The following is a 12,992-nucleotide window of genomic DNA, read 5'->3' as shown; positions in this document are numbered from 1 at the left end:
AACCAGCCAAATGCCCATATTTCTTATTGCATTGTGCACCTGGGATTTACTATTTAAACAAGCCCCCCATTAGGATTATTGTGCTCTGCTTGGACCAGGTGCAGCACGTGCTGTGGGTGATGCCTGTGAGGGCCTCTAGGTGTCCTATGTTCACCGCCTCAGTGATGCGCCCTGCTTGGACCAGGTGCAGCACGTGCTGCGGATGGTGCCTGTGAGGCCTCTAGGTGTCCTCTGTGCAGCGCCTCAGCGACACGCCCTGCTAAGAACAGGTGCAGCACGTGCTGCAGGTGATGCTTGTGAGGCCTCTAGGTGCCCTCTGTGCAGTGCCTCAGTGACGTGCCATGCTTGGACCAGGCGCAGCTTGTGCTGCAGGTGATGCCTGCGAGGGCCTCTAGGTGCCCTCTGTGCAGTGCCTCAGTGACGCACCCTGCTTGGACCAGGTGCAGCACGTGCTTCGGGTGATGCCTGAGGGGGCCTCTAGGTGCCCTCTGTGCAGCGCCTCAGTGACGTGCCATGCTTGGACCAGGTGCAGCACGTGCTGCGGGTGATGCCTGTGAGGGCTTCTAGGTGTCCTATGTTCAGCGCCTCAGTGATGCGCCCTGCTTGGACCAGGTGCAGCACGTGCTGCAGGTGATGCCAGTGAGGCCTCTAGCTGTCCTCTGTGCAGTGTCTCAGTGACGCACCCTGCTTGGACAGGTGCAGCACGTGCTACAGGCGATGCCTGTGAGGCCTCTAGGTGTCCTCTGTGCAGCGCCTCAGTGACGCGCCCTGCTAAGAACAGGTGCAGCACGTGCTGCAGGTGATGCCTGTGAGGCCTCTAGGTGCCCTCTGTGTAGAACCTCAGTGACGTGCCATGCTTGGATCAGGTGCAGCACGTGTTGCTTGTGATGCCAGTGAGGCCTCTAGCTGTCCTCTGTGCAGCGCCTCAGTGACGGACCCTGCTTGGACCAGGTGCAGCATGTGCTACAGGTGATGCCTGTGATGCCTGCAGCCTCAGTGACGAGCCCTGCTTGGACCAGGTGCAACACGTGCTGCAGGTGATGACTAAGGGGGCCTCTTGGGGTCCTCTGTGCAGTGCCTCAGTGACGCACCTGCTTGGACCAGGTGCAGCGCGTGCTGCAGGTGATACCTGTGAGGCCTCTAGGTGCCCTCTGTGCAGCGCCTCAGTGACGTGCCATGCTCGGACCAGGTGCAGCACGTGCTGCTTCTGATGCCAGTGAGGCCTCTAGCTGTCCTCTGTGCAGCCTCAGTGACGTGCCCTGCTTGGACCAGATGCAGCACGTGCTGCGGGTGTTGCTTGTGAGGGCCTCTAGGTGCCCTCTGTGCAGCCTCAGTGACGCGCCCTGCTTGGACCAGATGCAGCACGTGCTGCAGGTGATGCCTGCGGGGGCCTCTAGGTGTCCTCTGTGCAGCGCCTCAGTGACGCACCTGCTTGGACCAGGTGCAGCGCGTTCTGTAGGTGATGCCTGCGGGGGCCTCTAGGTGTCCTCTGTGCAGCGCCTCAGTGACGTGCCATGCTTGGACCAGGTGCAGCACGTGCTGCTTGTGATGCCAGTGAGGCCTCTAGCTGTCCTCTGTGCAGCCTCAGTGACGTGCCCTGCTTGGACCAGATGCAGCACGTGCTGCAGGTGATGCCTGTGATGCCTCTAGGTGCCCTCTGTGCAGCCTTAGTGACGTGCCCTGCTTGGACCAGGTGCAGCACCTGCTGCAGGTGATGCCTGCGGGGGGGGGGGGGGGGGGCCTCTAGGTGTCCTCTGTGCAGCGCCTCAGTGACGCACCTGCTTGGACCAGGTGCAGCACGTGCTGCAGGTGATACCTGTGAGGCTTCTAGGCTCTAGGTGTCTTCTGTAGTGCCGCGGTGTCTTCCCTACTCCAGTGCAGTGAGAGCCGCTTTGTGCAATGCTTTAATGCGAGACACTGGGCAGTGCTTTAGTAAGGGACACTGCAGTGCTCTGGTGAGGGATGCTGGGTAGTGCTTTACTGTGGGCAGGTGTTGGCTTCAGCCCCCCCCCCCCCTCGTGTGTGGCAGCCCGGGCTGAGACAGCTTCCCGGGCGAACACACAGCCGCACCCGAGCACTTCACAGGTCTTTAAAAGACCATTTGCATGTTAATGAGGCCTCGCTGTTGTTTCACCCCTTCTAAGAGCCCCTGCAGCTCCACTCTGCCTATTGCTTAAAGTTCAGCCCCCCCCCCCGAAATTTTTTCTTAGCCGCCCTCCCCCCCCCCCCCCCCGAAATTTAGCTCTAGTTGCGCCTCTGACTGAGGGGCATAGTGCAGTGCTTAAGTGAGGGACACTGTGCAGTGCTTAAGTGAGGGGCACAGTGCAGTGCCCTAGTGGGAGAGACAGACACTGTGCAGTGCTGTAGTAGGTGATGCGATGCAGTGCTTTCCAAAAAGTTACAATTTCCTCGCAAGTTTATGTATTAAGAGCGGTTTTGTGTGAATTTACTAGAATCGCCGCCCCTCAGCAGAATCCTGTATAGGTTTAAAAACAACAACATTTAAATGCGCGGCAGGATTGTAGAATTCATAAAATGTCCTTTCTATAATTACTGTGAAAAAAGAAACTGGACCACGAAGGAAAAAGAAACTCGACCACGAAGGGACTCGAACCCTCAATCTTCTGATTCGAAGTCAGACGCCTTATCCATTAGGCCACGCGGTCTCATAGACATTCCGTGAACATTTTACAATTGGAGCAGCGCGTGCAGCTGGTGACAGTCCACAGAGTAGGGAGAGAGGACCCTACAGGCGCTGCACTGGAGAGAACCCACGCCTTCTACTCACAATTACTTGTCTACAAGCGCCATATGTGACCGCTTTACACCATTGCTTGCTTTCCTGCGCCTCCTAGAGGATTTGGAGACGACGTTTTGGAAAGACGTTTTTTAGCATCTAAAGTACAAAATTGTCTTCCTGCTCGCGTGAACAAGATCACAAGTGTAGTTTGGAGACTTGCGCCCGCCTCTATTTACCCGTTTTGATTCTATTCTTTCATACTGAGCATGTGTTTTTCTCATTCTTTTCTCTGCCAGTCTTATTCTTCTTTTCAGCCTCAGTGGTTTGTTTTCTCGTCGCCTCTGTTTCGATTCCTCTCACGCTGGCGCTCTGTCGTTGCTCCGCTGTTTCCTTCAGTACAAGGCGCCGGTTCCTGCAGCAGTCTGCGTGTTTGATGCCTGCACCGAGGGACAATTACTAACCTAATCCCACACAGAATGCGGGATGAGGAAATAGATTCAGACTATTCATGTAAGGGTTGAGTGGGCATCTTTATTTCGTTTTACTCTTTACTGAGAAACCCAGGATTTACTCTACCCTGAAAAGCAAATTACGTACCTAGCTCTGATGTCGTTGAAATATACTAAGCCCGGCGGTATCATGAACTCCTCCCATATGGTCTAGCGGTTAGGATTCCTGGTTTTCACCCAGGCGGCCCGGGTTCGACTCCCGGTATGGGAAGATCACATTTTTATTACTACATTTTTAAAAGTACAAAAGGTTTACACACATTTGACTTTGTTTTATTTCCACTTCCTTCACTCTGTATGTTTATACTATCGGCACATTGCCCAGAAACCACCGCGTATAAACCCAACTCATCTCCACACCCTTTTCCTGTACTGTTGTGAGTGTAAAAGTGAAGGACACTTCCCCAGCAGGAGCCGCTGATCACTTCGTCCTCCCAGAAGCGCCTTGGGGTTTGTCTTTTATTCTCCATCACCCATCCAAAGAAGGCACCGCGCAGGCCACGACAAGGGTGAAAAGTTGCTTTTTAGTGGCATGAAAGACGGGCCCTGTCACGTCTCACACAATAGTATTCACAGAGGGGGCCTGGTCTGTGTTTATTGTGATGTGGTGGTTTGTGGAAGCTTTAGATCTGGTAGATATTGAGGGTTGATCGCGGCTAAGTAACCCCGAAGATTTACTGGAAATAACAAAAACAATCAACACAAGCAGCAATTCAATCAGCAAATGATAGGTCTGCAAGCAAAGAGAACCTGTCTGCTGCAATTGAAAATCTATCCTGTAACTAAATGTTCTTGTTGCAAATTTTTAGCGTGAAAACGAGAGATTAACAGGTATAGCGCCGAAGCCACCAAAATAGCTTTCAAGGATAAAGTGAAAAGGGCGCGTAGTTTGTTACACATGAAGATGGCGGTAAAATCAAGTATTCTCCACTCTACAAACGTGTCTTCGAGGGTTTGTGGGAGTCCAGGGGCAGTGGGAGAATCCTCTGGGCTTGAACAGCTTCGGATGTTCAAGATACTCGTCTTTAAATTGATAACATTCCTCTTGTGGACAGTGTGACAGGGTAGAAAGTGGTTTTAGAAGAGTGATGGTGTGACGCAACCTTACCGGGCCCAGACTCACGTGTAGACAATCTGAGAGGCAATGAAAATGCATAGATCAAGAGTCCACTCAATAACCTAGACTCGCAGAGCCATAGAGGGTACCCAGATTCTATACCGCTTCGTGAACAAACAAACGTCTGGCAATTGTCCCTAAAGCCCGTAAACAAAAATCTGGCGGCACCTCTCTGGGTCATCTAGGGGCTAAGGCCAGGAATCAGCTTCTGGGGAGCTTCCTGGTGTTTAAGCCTCAAGTATCCGGCTATTCACCCATTCCACCCAACAGCACATACCCCATATCTGAAGTATGTCTGGTTCTACGCAGGGTCAAGCTTGGGTCATTATCCATTCCACCCAACATCACATAACCCATGTCTGAGGTATCGCTGGTTCTATGCAGGACCATGATAGGGTCTATATCCATTCCACCCAACAGCACATACCCCATGTCTGAAGTATCTCTGGTTCTATGCAGGACCAAGCTGCATCTTCACCTATTCCACCCAACATCACAAAACCCAGGGCTGAATTATCTCTGGCTTTATGCAGAACCAAGCTGCATCTTCACCGATTCCACTCAATAGCACATAACCTATGCCTGAAGTATCTCTGGTTCTATGCAGGACTGAGCTAGATTCTTTTCCCACTCCACCCAACAGCAAATAACCCATGTCTGAAGTATGTCTGGTTCTATGCAGGACCAAGCTGCATCTTCTCCCGTTCCGCACAACAGCACATAAACCATGTCTGAGGTATCTCTGGTTCTAGGCAGAGCCATGATGGGGTCTTTACCCATTCCACCCAACAGCACATAACCCATGTCTGAGGTATCTCTGGTTCTATGCAGGACCAAGCTGAAGTCTTTGCCCATTGCACATAACCCATGTCTGCAGTATCTCCGGGTCTATGCTGGGTCAAGCTGGGGTCATTACCCATTCCACCCAAAAGCACATAACGCATGTCTGAAGTATCCCTGGTTCTATGCAGGGCCATGATTGGGTCTTTACTCATTCCACCCAGAAAAACATACCCCATGTCTGAAGTATGTCTGGTTCTATGCAGGGCCAGGCTGGTATCTTCAACTCCCTTTACCTTTACTCACCCCTAAAACCTCAAGTCATCCTCACCTCCCTTTAACTCTACCCTCAACTGAACCATCAAGTCACCCTCACTTCTCTTTCACCTCTATCCACACCTGAACCCTCAAATCACCCCACCGCCTTTTATCTCTATCCACCTTTGCACCCTCAAGTTACCCTCAGCTCCCTTTACCTCCACCCACCCCTGAACCTCAAGTCACCCTCACCTCCCTTTAACTCTACCCACACCCGAACCCTCAAGTCACCCTCACCTCCCTTTAGCTCTACCCACCCCCTGAATTGTCAAGTCACCCTCACCTCCCTTTGCCTCTACCCACCGCATGAATCCACAAGTCACCCTCACCTCCCTTTGCCTCTACCAACCGCATGAATCCACAAGTCACCCTCACCTCTCTTTGCCTTTACCCACCGCATGAATCCACAAGTCACACTCACATCCCTTTGCCTCTACCCACCGCATGAATCCACAAGTCACCATCACCTCACCTCTCTACCTCTACCTCCACCCAACCTAAACCTTCAAGTCACCCTCACCTCCCTTTACCTCTAGCCAACCCCTGAACCCTAACGTCACCCCTGAATCCTCAAATCATCCTCACCTCCCTCTACCTCTACCCATCCCATAACCCTCGAGTAACTCTCACCCCACCTCCCTCTACCTCTACCCACCAAAACAGTCAAATCACCCCACCTCCTTTTATATCTACCCACCTTGAAGCCTCAAGACACCCTCACCTCCTTTTATCTCTATCCTCACATGAACCCTGAAGTCACCCTCACCTCCCTCTACCTTTACCTCTACCCATCCCTAAACCCTCAAGTCACCCTCACCTCCCTCTACCTCTACCCACCCAAACACCCAATTCATCCTCACCTCCTTTTATATCTACCCACCCTTGAACCCTCAAGTCACCCTCACCTCCTGTTACCTCTACCCTCACATAAACCCTCAAGTCACCCTCACCTCCCGCTACCTCTACCCATACCCATCCCTAAACCCTCAAGTCACCCTCACCTCCCCCTACCTCTACCCACCTAAACACTCAATTCACCCTCACCTCCTTTTATATCTACCCACCCTTGAACACTCAAGTCACCCTAACCTCCTTTTACCACTACCCTCACATGAACCCTCAAGTCACCCTCACCTCCCTCTACCTCTATCTCTACCTCTACCTCTACCTCTACCTCTACCTCTACCCATCCTTAAACCCTCAAGTCACCCTCACCTCCCTCTACCTCTACCCACCTTAACACTCAATTCACCCTCCCCTCCTTTTATATCTACCCACCCTTGAACCCTCAAGTCACCCTCACCTCCTTTTACCTCTACCCTCACCTCAACCCTCAAGTCACCCTCACCTCTTTTTACCTCTACCCACCATCTGAACCCTCAAGTCACCCTCACCTCCCTTTACCTCTACCCACCCCTGCACCCTCTAGTCGCTCTCATATTTTTTTTACCAATGCCTTCATGCTCCTGTTTAGGGTGTGGCTCTTGTACCCGCCCCATTTTTTAGCCAATGGAGGAAAAGAAAGTCAGAAGCTGCTCCCTTTTTTGCAAAAGTAGTACCATACGTTTAACAAGTTATATAGCCTGTAATGCAGGTTTCATAGCTCGGTATCAGCAATTGCATAGGATACAAAAAAATTCAATAATAATGAACCTAGTGGAAATGTGATTTTCTTCTGGAATGTTTAACTTTAGCAGCGGAAAGTGAAGCACATACGAGTAGACTTCAAAGCTTTAGCTACCTGCCAATAAGAGAGAGACATGCGCTCTATATTTAAATTAGTGACCTCGTAAAGGCAGTGCTTTAACCCCTTCCATGCTCATGACGGAACGATTCCGTCATGAGCATCGGTTGAGCTGTGCTCATGACGGAACCGTTCCGTCATGGCCCCGCCCGCGCTCGAACACTTCAGCACCGCGGGGGAATCCGCGCAGCGCTGAAGGGGTTAAATGGGCCGGTACTCACCAGTACTGAGTACTGGCACTTCTATATTTTCGGCGCTTGAGTACTGGAACTTCTCTTTGTCCAAAGAGAGTACCAGTACTCATGGGGATGTAAGCCAAGCTCAGTGAAATTGGCATTTACAAAAAAGCACAACACAGCTGAGAACGAGTGGATCCATTTTCGTGAAACAATCTGATCGAGTGCTAATCTCCCCTTACAAAGTGCTAACTGAGCGGCCTTCAGAAGACATTCATTCAGAGCTGGCAGGAAGTTTGGGTGGGGCCTGACTCACACTGTGATTACTGACATAGTGTCCACTTAGGCTCTGTGGAGTCCATAGAACTGCACATGTGTGAGCAGGGCCTGCTAACAGGCATATCTCGTGACTCTCGGGAAATCGAAGAGAACACTTCCTGCTGGTATAGCAGAGTACAGCAGCACTAGTTTGCAGCCATACTGAGGAGGAAGGTGACAATAGTGATGCCGTAGCACAGCACATGGGAATCAAGGTTTAGTAAAGAGGGCAACAACAAATGTAACCGTTTCTAAAATACATGTACTGAATGACCTGTCTGCGTGCATGAAAATGGTGCCCCTGGCCGGATCCCTTTGCGCTGACATAGCTCCGCCCCTTTGCTCCACTCAAGCCCCACGCCCTAGTACCCATCTCCATTTGGTGAGTACCTGCACTTATGTTTTTCCAGTTAAAGCACTACGTATAGGTAAAGATTGACACCGTTCTTGAATGATGAACAGTTAGGATGGAGCACAAAAATGATATTTTTGTCATTTGCCATTAGGACCCTGGATAATTCCCTTAGTGTGTCAGGCCTTTACTTGTGCAAGGAGCTGGATGGATTAGGCATTATCTTCAGAGAGCCACACCTCACCACTGCACATCGTTAGGACCTGAAGACCTGCTGTCTGCGCCACCTCCTGTGCACGCAACTGTATGGGCATGGCAGTGGTGGGGTGCAGCCTTCCTGTTGCTGGTCCGGTAAGTTGCAGGATCGCTGATGACAACAGGAAGTGGCGTGTGGGATTGGCGTGTCAACTCCCTCGTGGCTTGATGATGGGGCCTATTTAGGGAAAACTTGCCCTGACCACCTCCTTTTCAGAGGAGGTCACCATGGCAGTGGAAGTGGATAGAGCGCGGTTCACGATGCGTAAGGCGTGCGTTATCTCTTCCCCTCGTACTCGGGAGCAACAATTCTGTCAGGACCGGAGGTTCCGATTATGCTTCTCTTTCTTTTACTACTTCAAAACAGCAGCCAATCACAATAAAGTTTTTGAAACACTCCATTTCCCATTACTCCATACAGTCACCTGACCAACCATAGAGACCCAGCCCTATATAACTCCTAAACATCCCATAAACGTTCTCTTTCTTTGCTGCTTCACAACCAGTTAAGTGCACTCTTCATTTTACTCTTACTAACGTACTCTTGCTACTGATTCTTGTTTTTTTATTAATTGATTGTTGTTATTGCTGTGCGTGCTCTTTATGTAGGTTTATTTTCTTGAATTGTGGAGCTTGTCATTGCGGTCCAGCTGCACTGCTCGCGTGTCATTGTTGCTGATTTAGTGTACCCAGGGAGCGCTCTGGCTCCAGACAGGGCGCTCGCCACCCACGTCTTATGCTTGTGGAGTGGGAGAAGGGAGCGAGGATTCTTGTCTGCCTGACGCGCGCTTCTCTTTCTATTTTCACACGTGGGGCAGACCTGCATATGCGCTGAGCCAATTTTCTTTGCCTCCCCTGTTTGGAGGCTTAAGACGTGGAGACAGGTTATATCTCTCCCTCGTGCCAGCCCTTGTGTCTTGCTCCCATTATACACCCTGTTACATATGCTGATCACACAGGACTGCAATAATTCACATAGGCTCTGCCTAGAGTTTGTAGAATGCAAAAAGAACAGTTGATGAACAAAATGCTGATCAATGTCAAACATTCACCCTAGTACAAAGAGCTGAGCCTAAATCCATTGTCTTTTTGCTCCCCATGCCATTCCAGTTTAGACCCTGCCATATGCAAATCAGTTTTGACCCAGTGCCTCATGGGAACAGTCCAGCCGAACTGCCAAGCCAGGTCCTCCCTGGACTGAAAACAAGCATCCTCCGACCGATTTCGGGGCATCACTCCTCATCAGTCCGGCTAGCTTGACTCCAGTGGCTTGGAGAGCACGGATCCCACGTCTGGGCATGTATCTTAAGTATGGCTGAACATTACGAAGGGGGTTATTATTATGGGGACCCAGCTGGGTCTCTGGAGCAAGACCTGGTGGATGCTTTGGATGTTGGGGGGCAGAATTCAGTCAACAAAGCCCTGGTAAGGGCCATTGAGCCCCTGAAACACCACCTCTGTGGATATGCTGAGGAGCAGGATTGGTTGCCTCTCCCTTCCTTACATCCCAAGGCCAGTGGAAAGGTCCCTAAAGGTCCCCACACCTCTGATTTTGAGAGGTTGGCCCATTCTCTCGCTCCAGATTATGACTACAGCGCCTCCTGCTCTGCATTGGTGCCGATCCAACTCTGGATGGTGATTCCAGCTCTTCCTCTGACCAGGGCATCGGAGCACAAAGATGCGCCTGGCCCTAGAAAACACAAACACGGATGTTATGCCTCAGACAAAGCTACTTACATTTGAGCCTTCCGAGATTGTCCATCAAAAATCTACTGCATGGCTCCCTCCGCAGGAGCAGGCGAATTACCTTCAGTCACATCTACGACAGGCATTTGATAGGGAGGTGAGAGCTCAGCTGCGTTCCGAGTGTCCTCGGCCAGACCTTCCGGGCAAAGTATCTGAGAGCCTGAGGTTGATTCTACCTTCATCACCTATTTAAAAAAGTACTCCAAGGATCCAAAAAAGGGATAGATAGGGCCTGGCGTTCCTGTCAGGAGAAGCTGCTGGACATGTCCAGTCTGTTAACAAAAATCTTGGTTTTGGGCTTACAAGCCAAAGAGCCAGCTATGTCCATCGATCCTGGTCAGTTGGTGGGTTGGGCTCAATAGCTATTTGTCAATTTCGCAACGAAAACTGTGCTATTTGTAGTGAGAGGCTTAGGTCCATACTTTTTAAGCTCGATCTCAAGCTCACCGAACTCGCATCTTCAAAATCGGGCCCGGTGCCACAAGGCCTGCTGTTTCGCCAGCCTTTCCTAAAGGAACTTTCCAAAATTGTGGCCATCTTTAGCAATTTGGACAAGGCTCAGAGTTCTCTCCACAAGGTCTTCTGCCTGTTTTTTGGCAGGGCTGGATGTTTTAGAGGGCGCACGCTTAACCATGGATATCAACAAGGTCCACAGAGGGGTTATTACCAACAACATAGAGGTGGCTACCAAGATCCCAACAACCCCACCTTCTACCCCTCTTGCCCCCGCTACAACAAGAATCGTTCCTAGAGAGGGTGCTATGGTGGCTCCCAAGGCTCCTCCCAGGACTCTGTTGCCAGAGGTGAGATTAAATATGTTTTCAGATGTGATACCAGAGGGCAAGATTCAGTCTTGCCTGCGCATTTAGCAAACACTTACTCAGGATGCTTGTGTTCTAGAGACTGTTGAGGGTTACAAACTGGAGCTCGTCAACTCCAGATTCAAACCCTTCCCCCTCCAGTAATGTCTTTTTCCCAATGAGAGTGAGATTTTATGTCATCTGAGGTACATAACCTTCTTCAAATTGTGCTATCGAGGTCTGGACCCCTCGACCACACGGATTTCTCAGCTGCATATTCCTGGTGGAAAAGAAAGGTAGTGGTTCCCATCTAGTGTTGACTCTCAAGGACTTCAATGGTTGGGTTGTCTACTAACATTTCAAGATGGAGGGCATCCATCTTTTGGTGGATATTCTTTGAGAAGGGGATTTGATGGTTCACCTATATTTAAAGGACGCCTACCTTTCTGTTCCATTTTTCTGCACAACAGTTTCTGCAGTTCCTTTGGCAAGGCCTTTGTTACGAGTGCTAGGTGGCGGCTTCAGATGGCATCGTCGGTGAGGCCAGGGTCGCGGTGCCGTGTTGCAGTGTAGCCCTCTATGGTGCCTTCAGGACACGGAGTTGGCAGCGGCACAGTAGACGACGTTGGGTTGTTTTTTCTTCTGTTGCAGCACAAAACACACAGTCCCCTGTGCTGATGGCAGACAAGCTTGAATTTTTTGCTGTTCCTGAGACTCCTTGAACAGGGAAAAGCTCTACCTCAAGCCCTTGGAGATACTCAAAGAAAGAAGTTGCAGAAAGTTCAGTCCATTACTTTCACTGCCCAAGACAGAAGCAGCCACTCCAGGCCAACACAGCTAAGCACTCAGCAAAGTGGTAGTTCCTCCTCACAGCTTTTCCAGCTCTTCATCTTGGCAGTCTTCTTGGTCCAAAAGAGTTCTAAAGTTCAGGGGTGTAGGCCCCACTTTTTAAAGCCCCAAATCCATTGTCCTCTCAGGCAGACAGTGTCTGTGCCCAGCCAGAACCAGTTATGACCTCTCTGGTGCAGCTTCCAGGCAGGAGGTGGAGACAGCATTGTCAGAGGCAGACCAGGGCCATTCAGGTGAAAGGAAATCTCCTCCCCCTACTCTGAATGCAGCCCAGGTCTATTCAGCCCTAACCCTGACCCATCTACACTCTCTGGAGCCACTGCTACTCTAAAGCCCCTGTCAACCAAAACCCAAACAGTCAATCCACAACCCCAGTAGAGGCACACAGGATGGCTAAGCAAGAAAATACTTACTTTCTAAAAGTGGTATTTTCAAACACAGAATGTAAAAATCATCTTCACCAAATGATGCATTTTAACATTCTGAGTTTAGGCATACTAAACTTTACATTTCTACCTTGTTCCCAGGGGTAAGTATGTTTATAAGATGTTATAAACAAACTCCCCATTCTGTCCTATCGGAACAGGCAGCCTTGCAATGGTAAAAAACAAAATACACTGTAATTCACTTCCAGGACATGTCACACACATCAGTACATGTCCTACCTTTTACATACACAGAACCCTGCCCACAGGCGTACCTTGGGCCTACCTTAAGGGTGACTGGCATGTAGAAAAAGGGAAGGTTGGGGCCTGGCAAGTGGGTGCACTTGCCAAGTCGACATAGCAGTTACAAACTGCGTGCAGACTCTACAGAGGCAGGTCTGAGTTACCTTTTCAGGGCTACTCATGTGGGTGACACAATCAGTGCTGCAGGCCCACTAGTAGCATTTGATTTACAGGCTCTGGCACACTCAGTGTACTTTACTAGGGACTGACAAGTAAATCAAAAATGCCAATCATGGAAACACCAATCCATAACACAATTTCACAGAGAGCATATGCACTTTAGCACTGATTAGCAGTGGTAAAGTGCCCAGAGTCCTAAAATCAACAACAGCAGGTCAGCAAAAAATAAGAGGAATAAGCAAAAAGTTTGGGGATAACCCTGCAAAAAGGGCCATCTCCAACAGGGCTTCATTGTGAATACTCAAAAATTGATTCTGACTCCATCCCAAAACATAACAGTTCTGAAATTCCATGTGCATTCCCTGCTGTGCCAACTGATTCTCCGTTCCCAGAAGGTCTGGAACATCAAGAGAGAGTGGAGATCGACTTTGAACAAGCAG

The 12,992-nt window shown here is 50.2% G+C and overlaps 2 non-coding genes across 2 annotated transcripts; one reads left to right on the top strand and one right to left on the bottom strand.

Moving 5' to 3' along the window:
• Positions 1-2,593: 2,593 nt before the first annotated feature.
• Positions 2,594-2,666, bottom strand: TRNAR-UCG (transfer RNA arginine (anticodon UCG)). Its single transcript has one exon. It is a non-coding gene; the product is annotated as a tRNA-Arg (tRNA).
• Positions 2,667-3,388: 722 nt separating this feature from the next.
• TRNAE-UUC (transfer RNA glutamic acid (anticodon UUC)) lies at positions 3,389-3,460 on the top strand. The gene has a single exon. It is a non-coding gene; the product is annotated as a tRNA-Glu (tRNA).
• Positions 3,461-12,992: the final 9,532 nt, after the last annotated feature.

Source organism: Triturus cristatus, chromosome 4_1 (genome assembly GCF_964204655.1).
Source record: "Triturus cristatus chromosome 4_1, aTriCri1.1, whole genome shotgun sequence".
In the NCBI taxonomy this organism is placed as follows: Eukaryota; Metazoa; Chordata; class Amphibia; order Caudata; family Salamandridae; genus Triturus; species Triturus cristatus.
The sequence above is the reverse complement of the archived record's forward strand: the minus strand, read 5'-3'. Positions and strand labels throughout refer to the sequence as shown.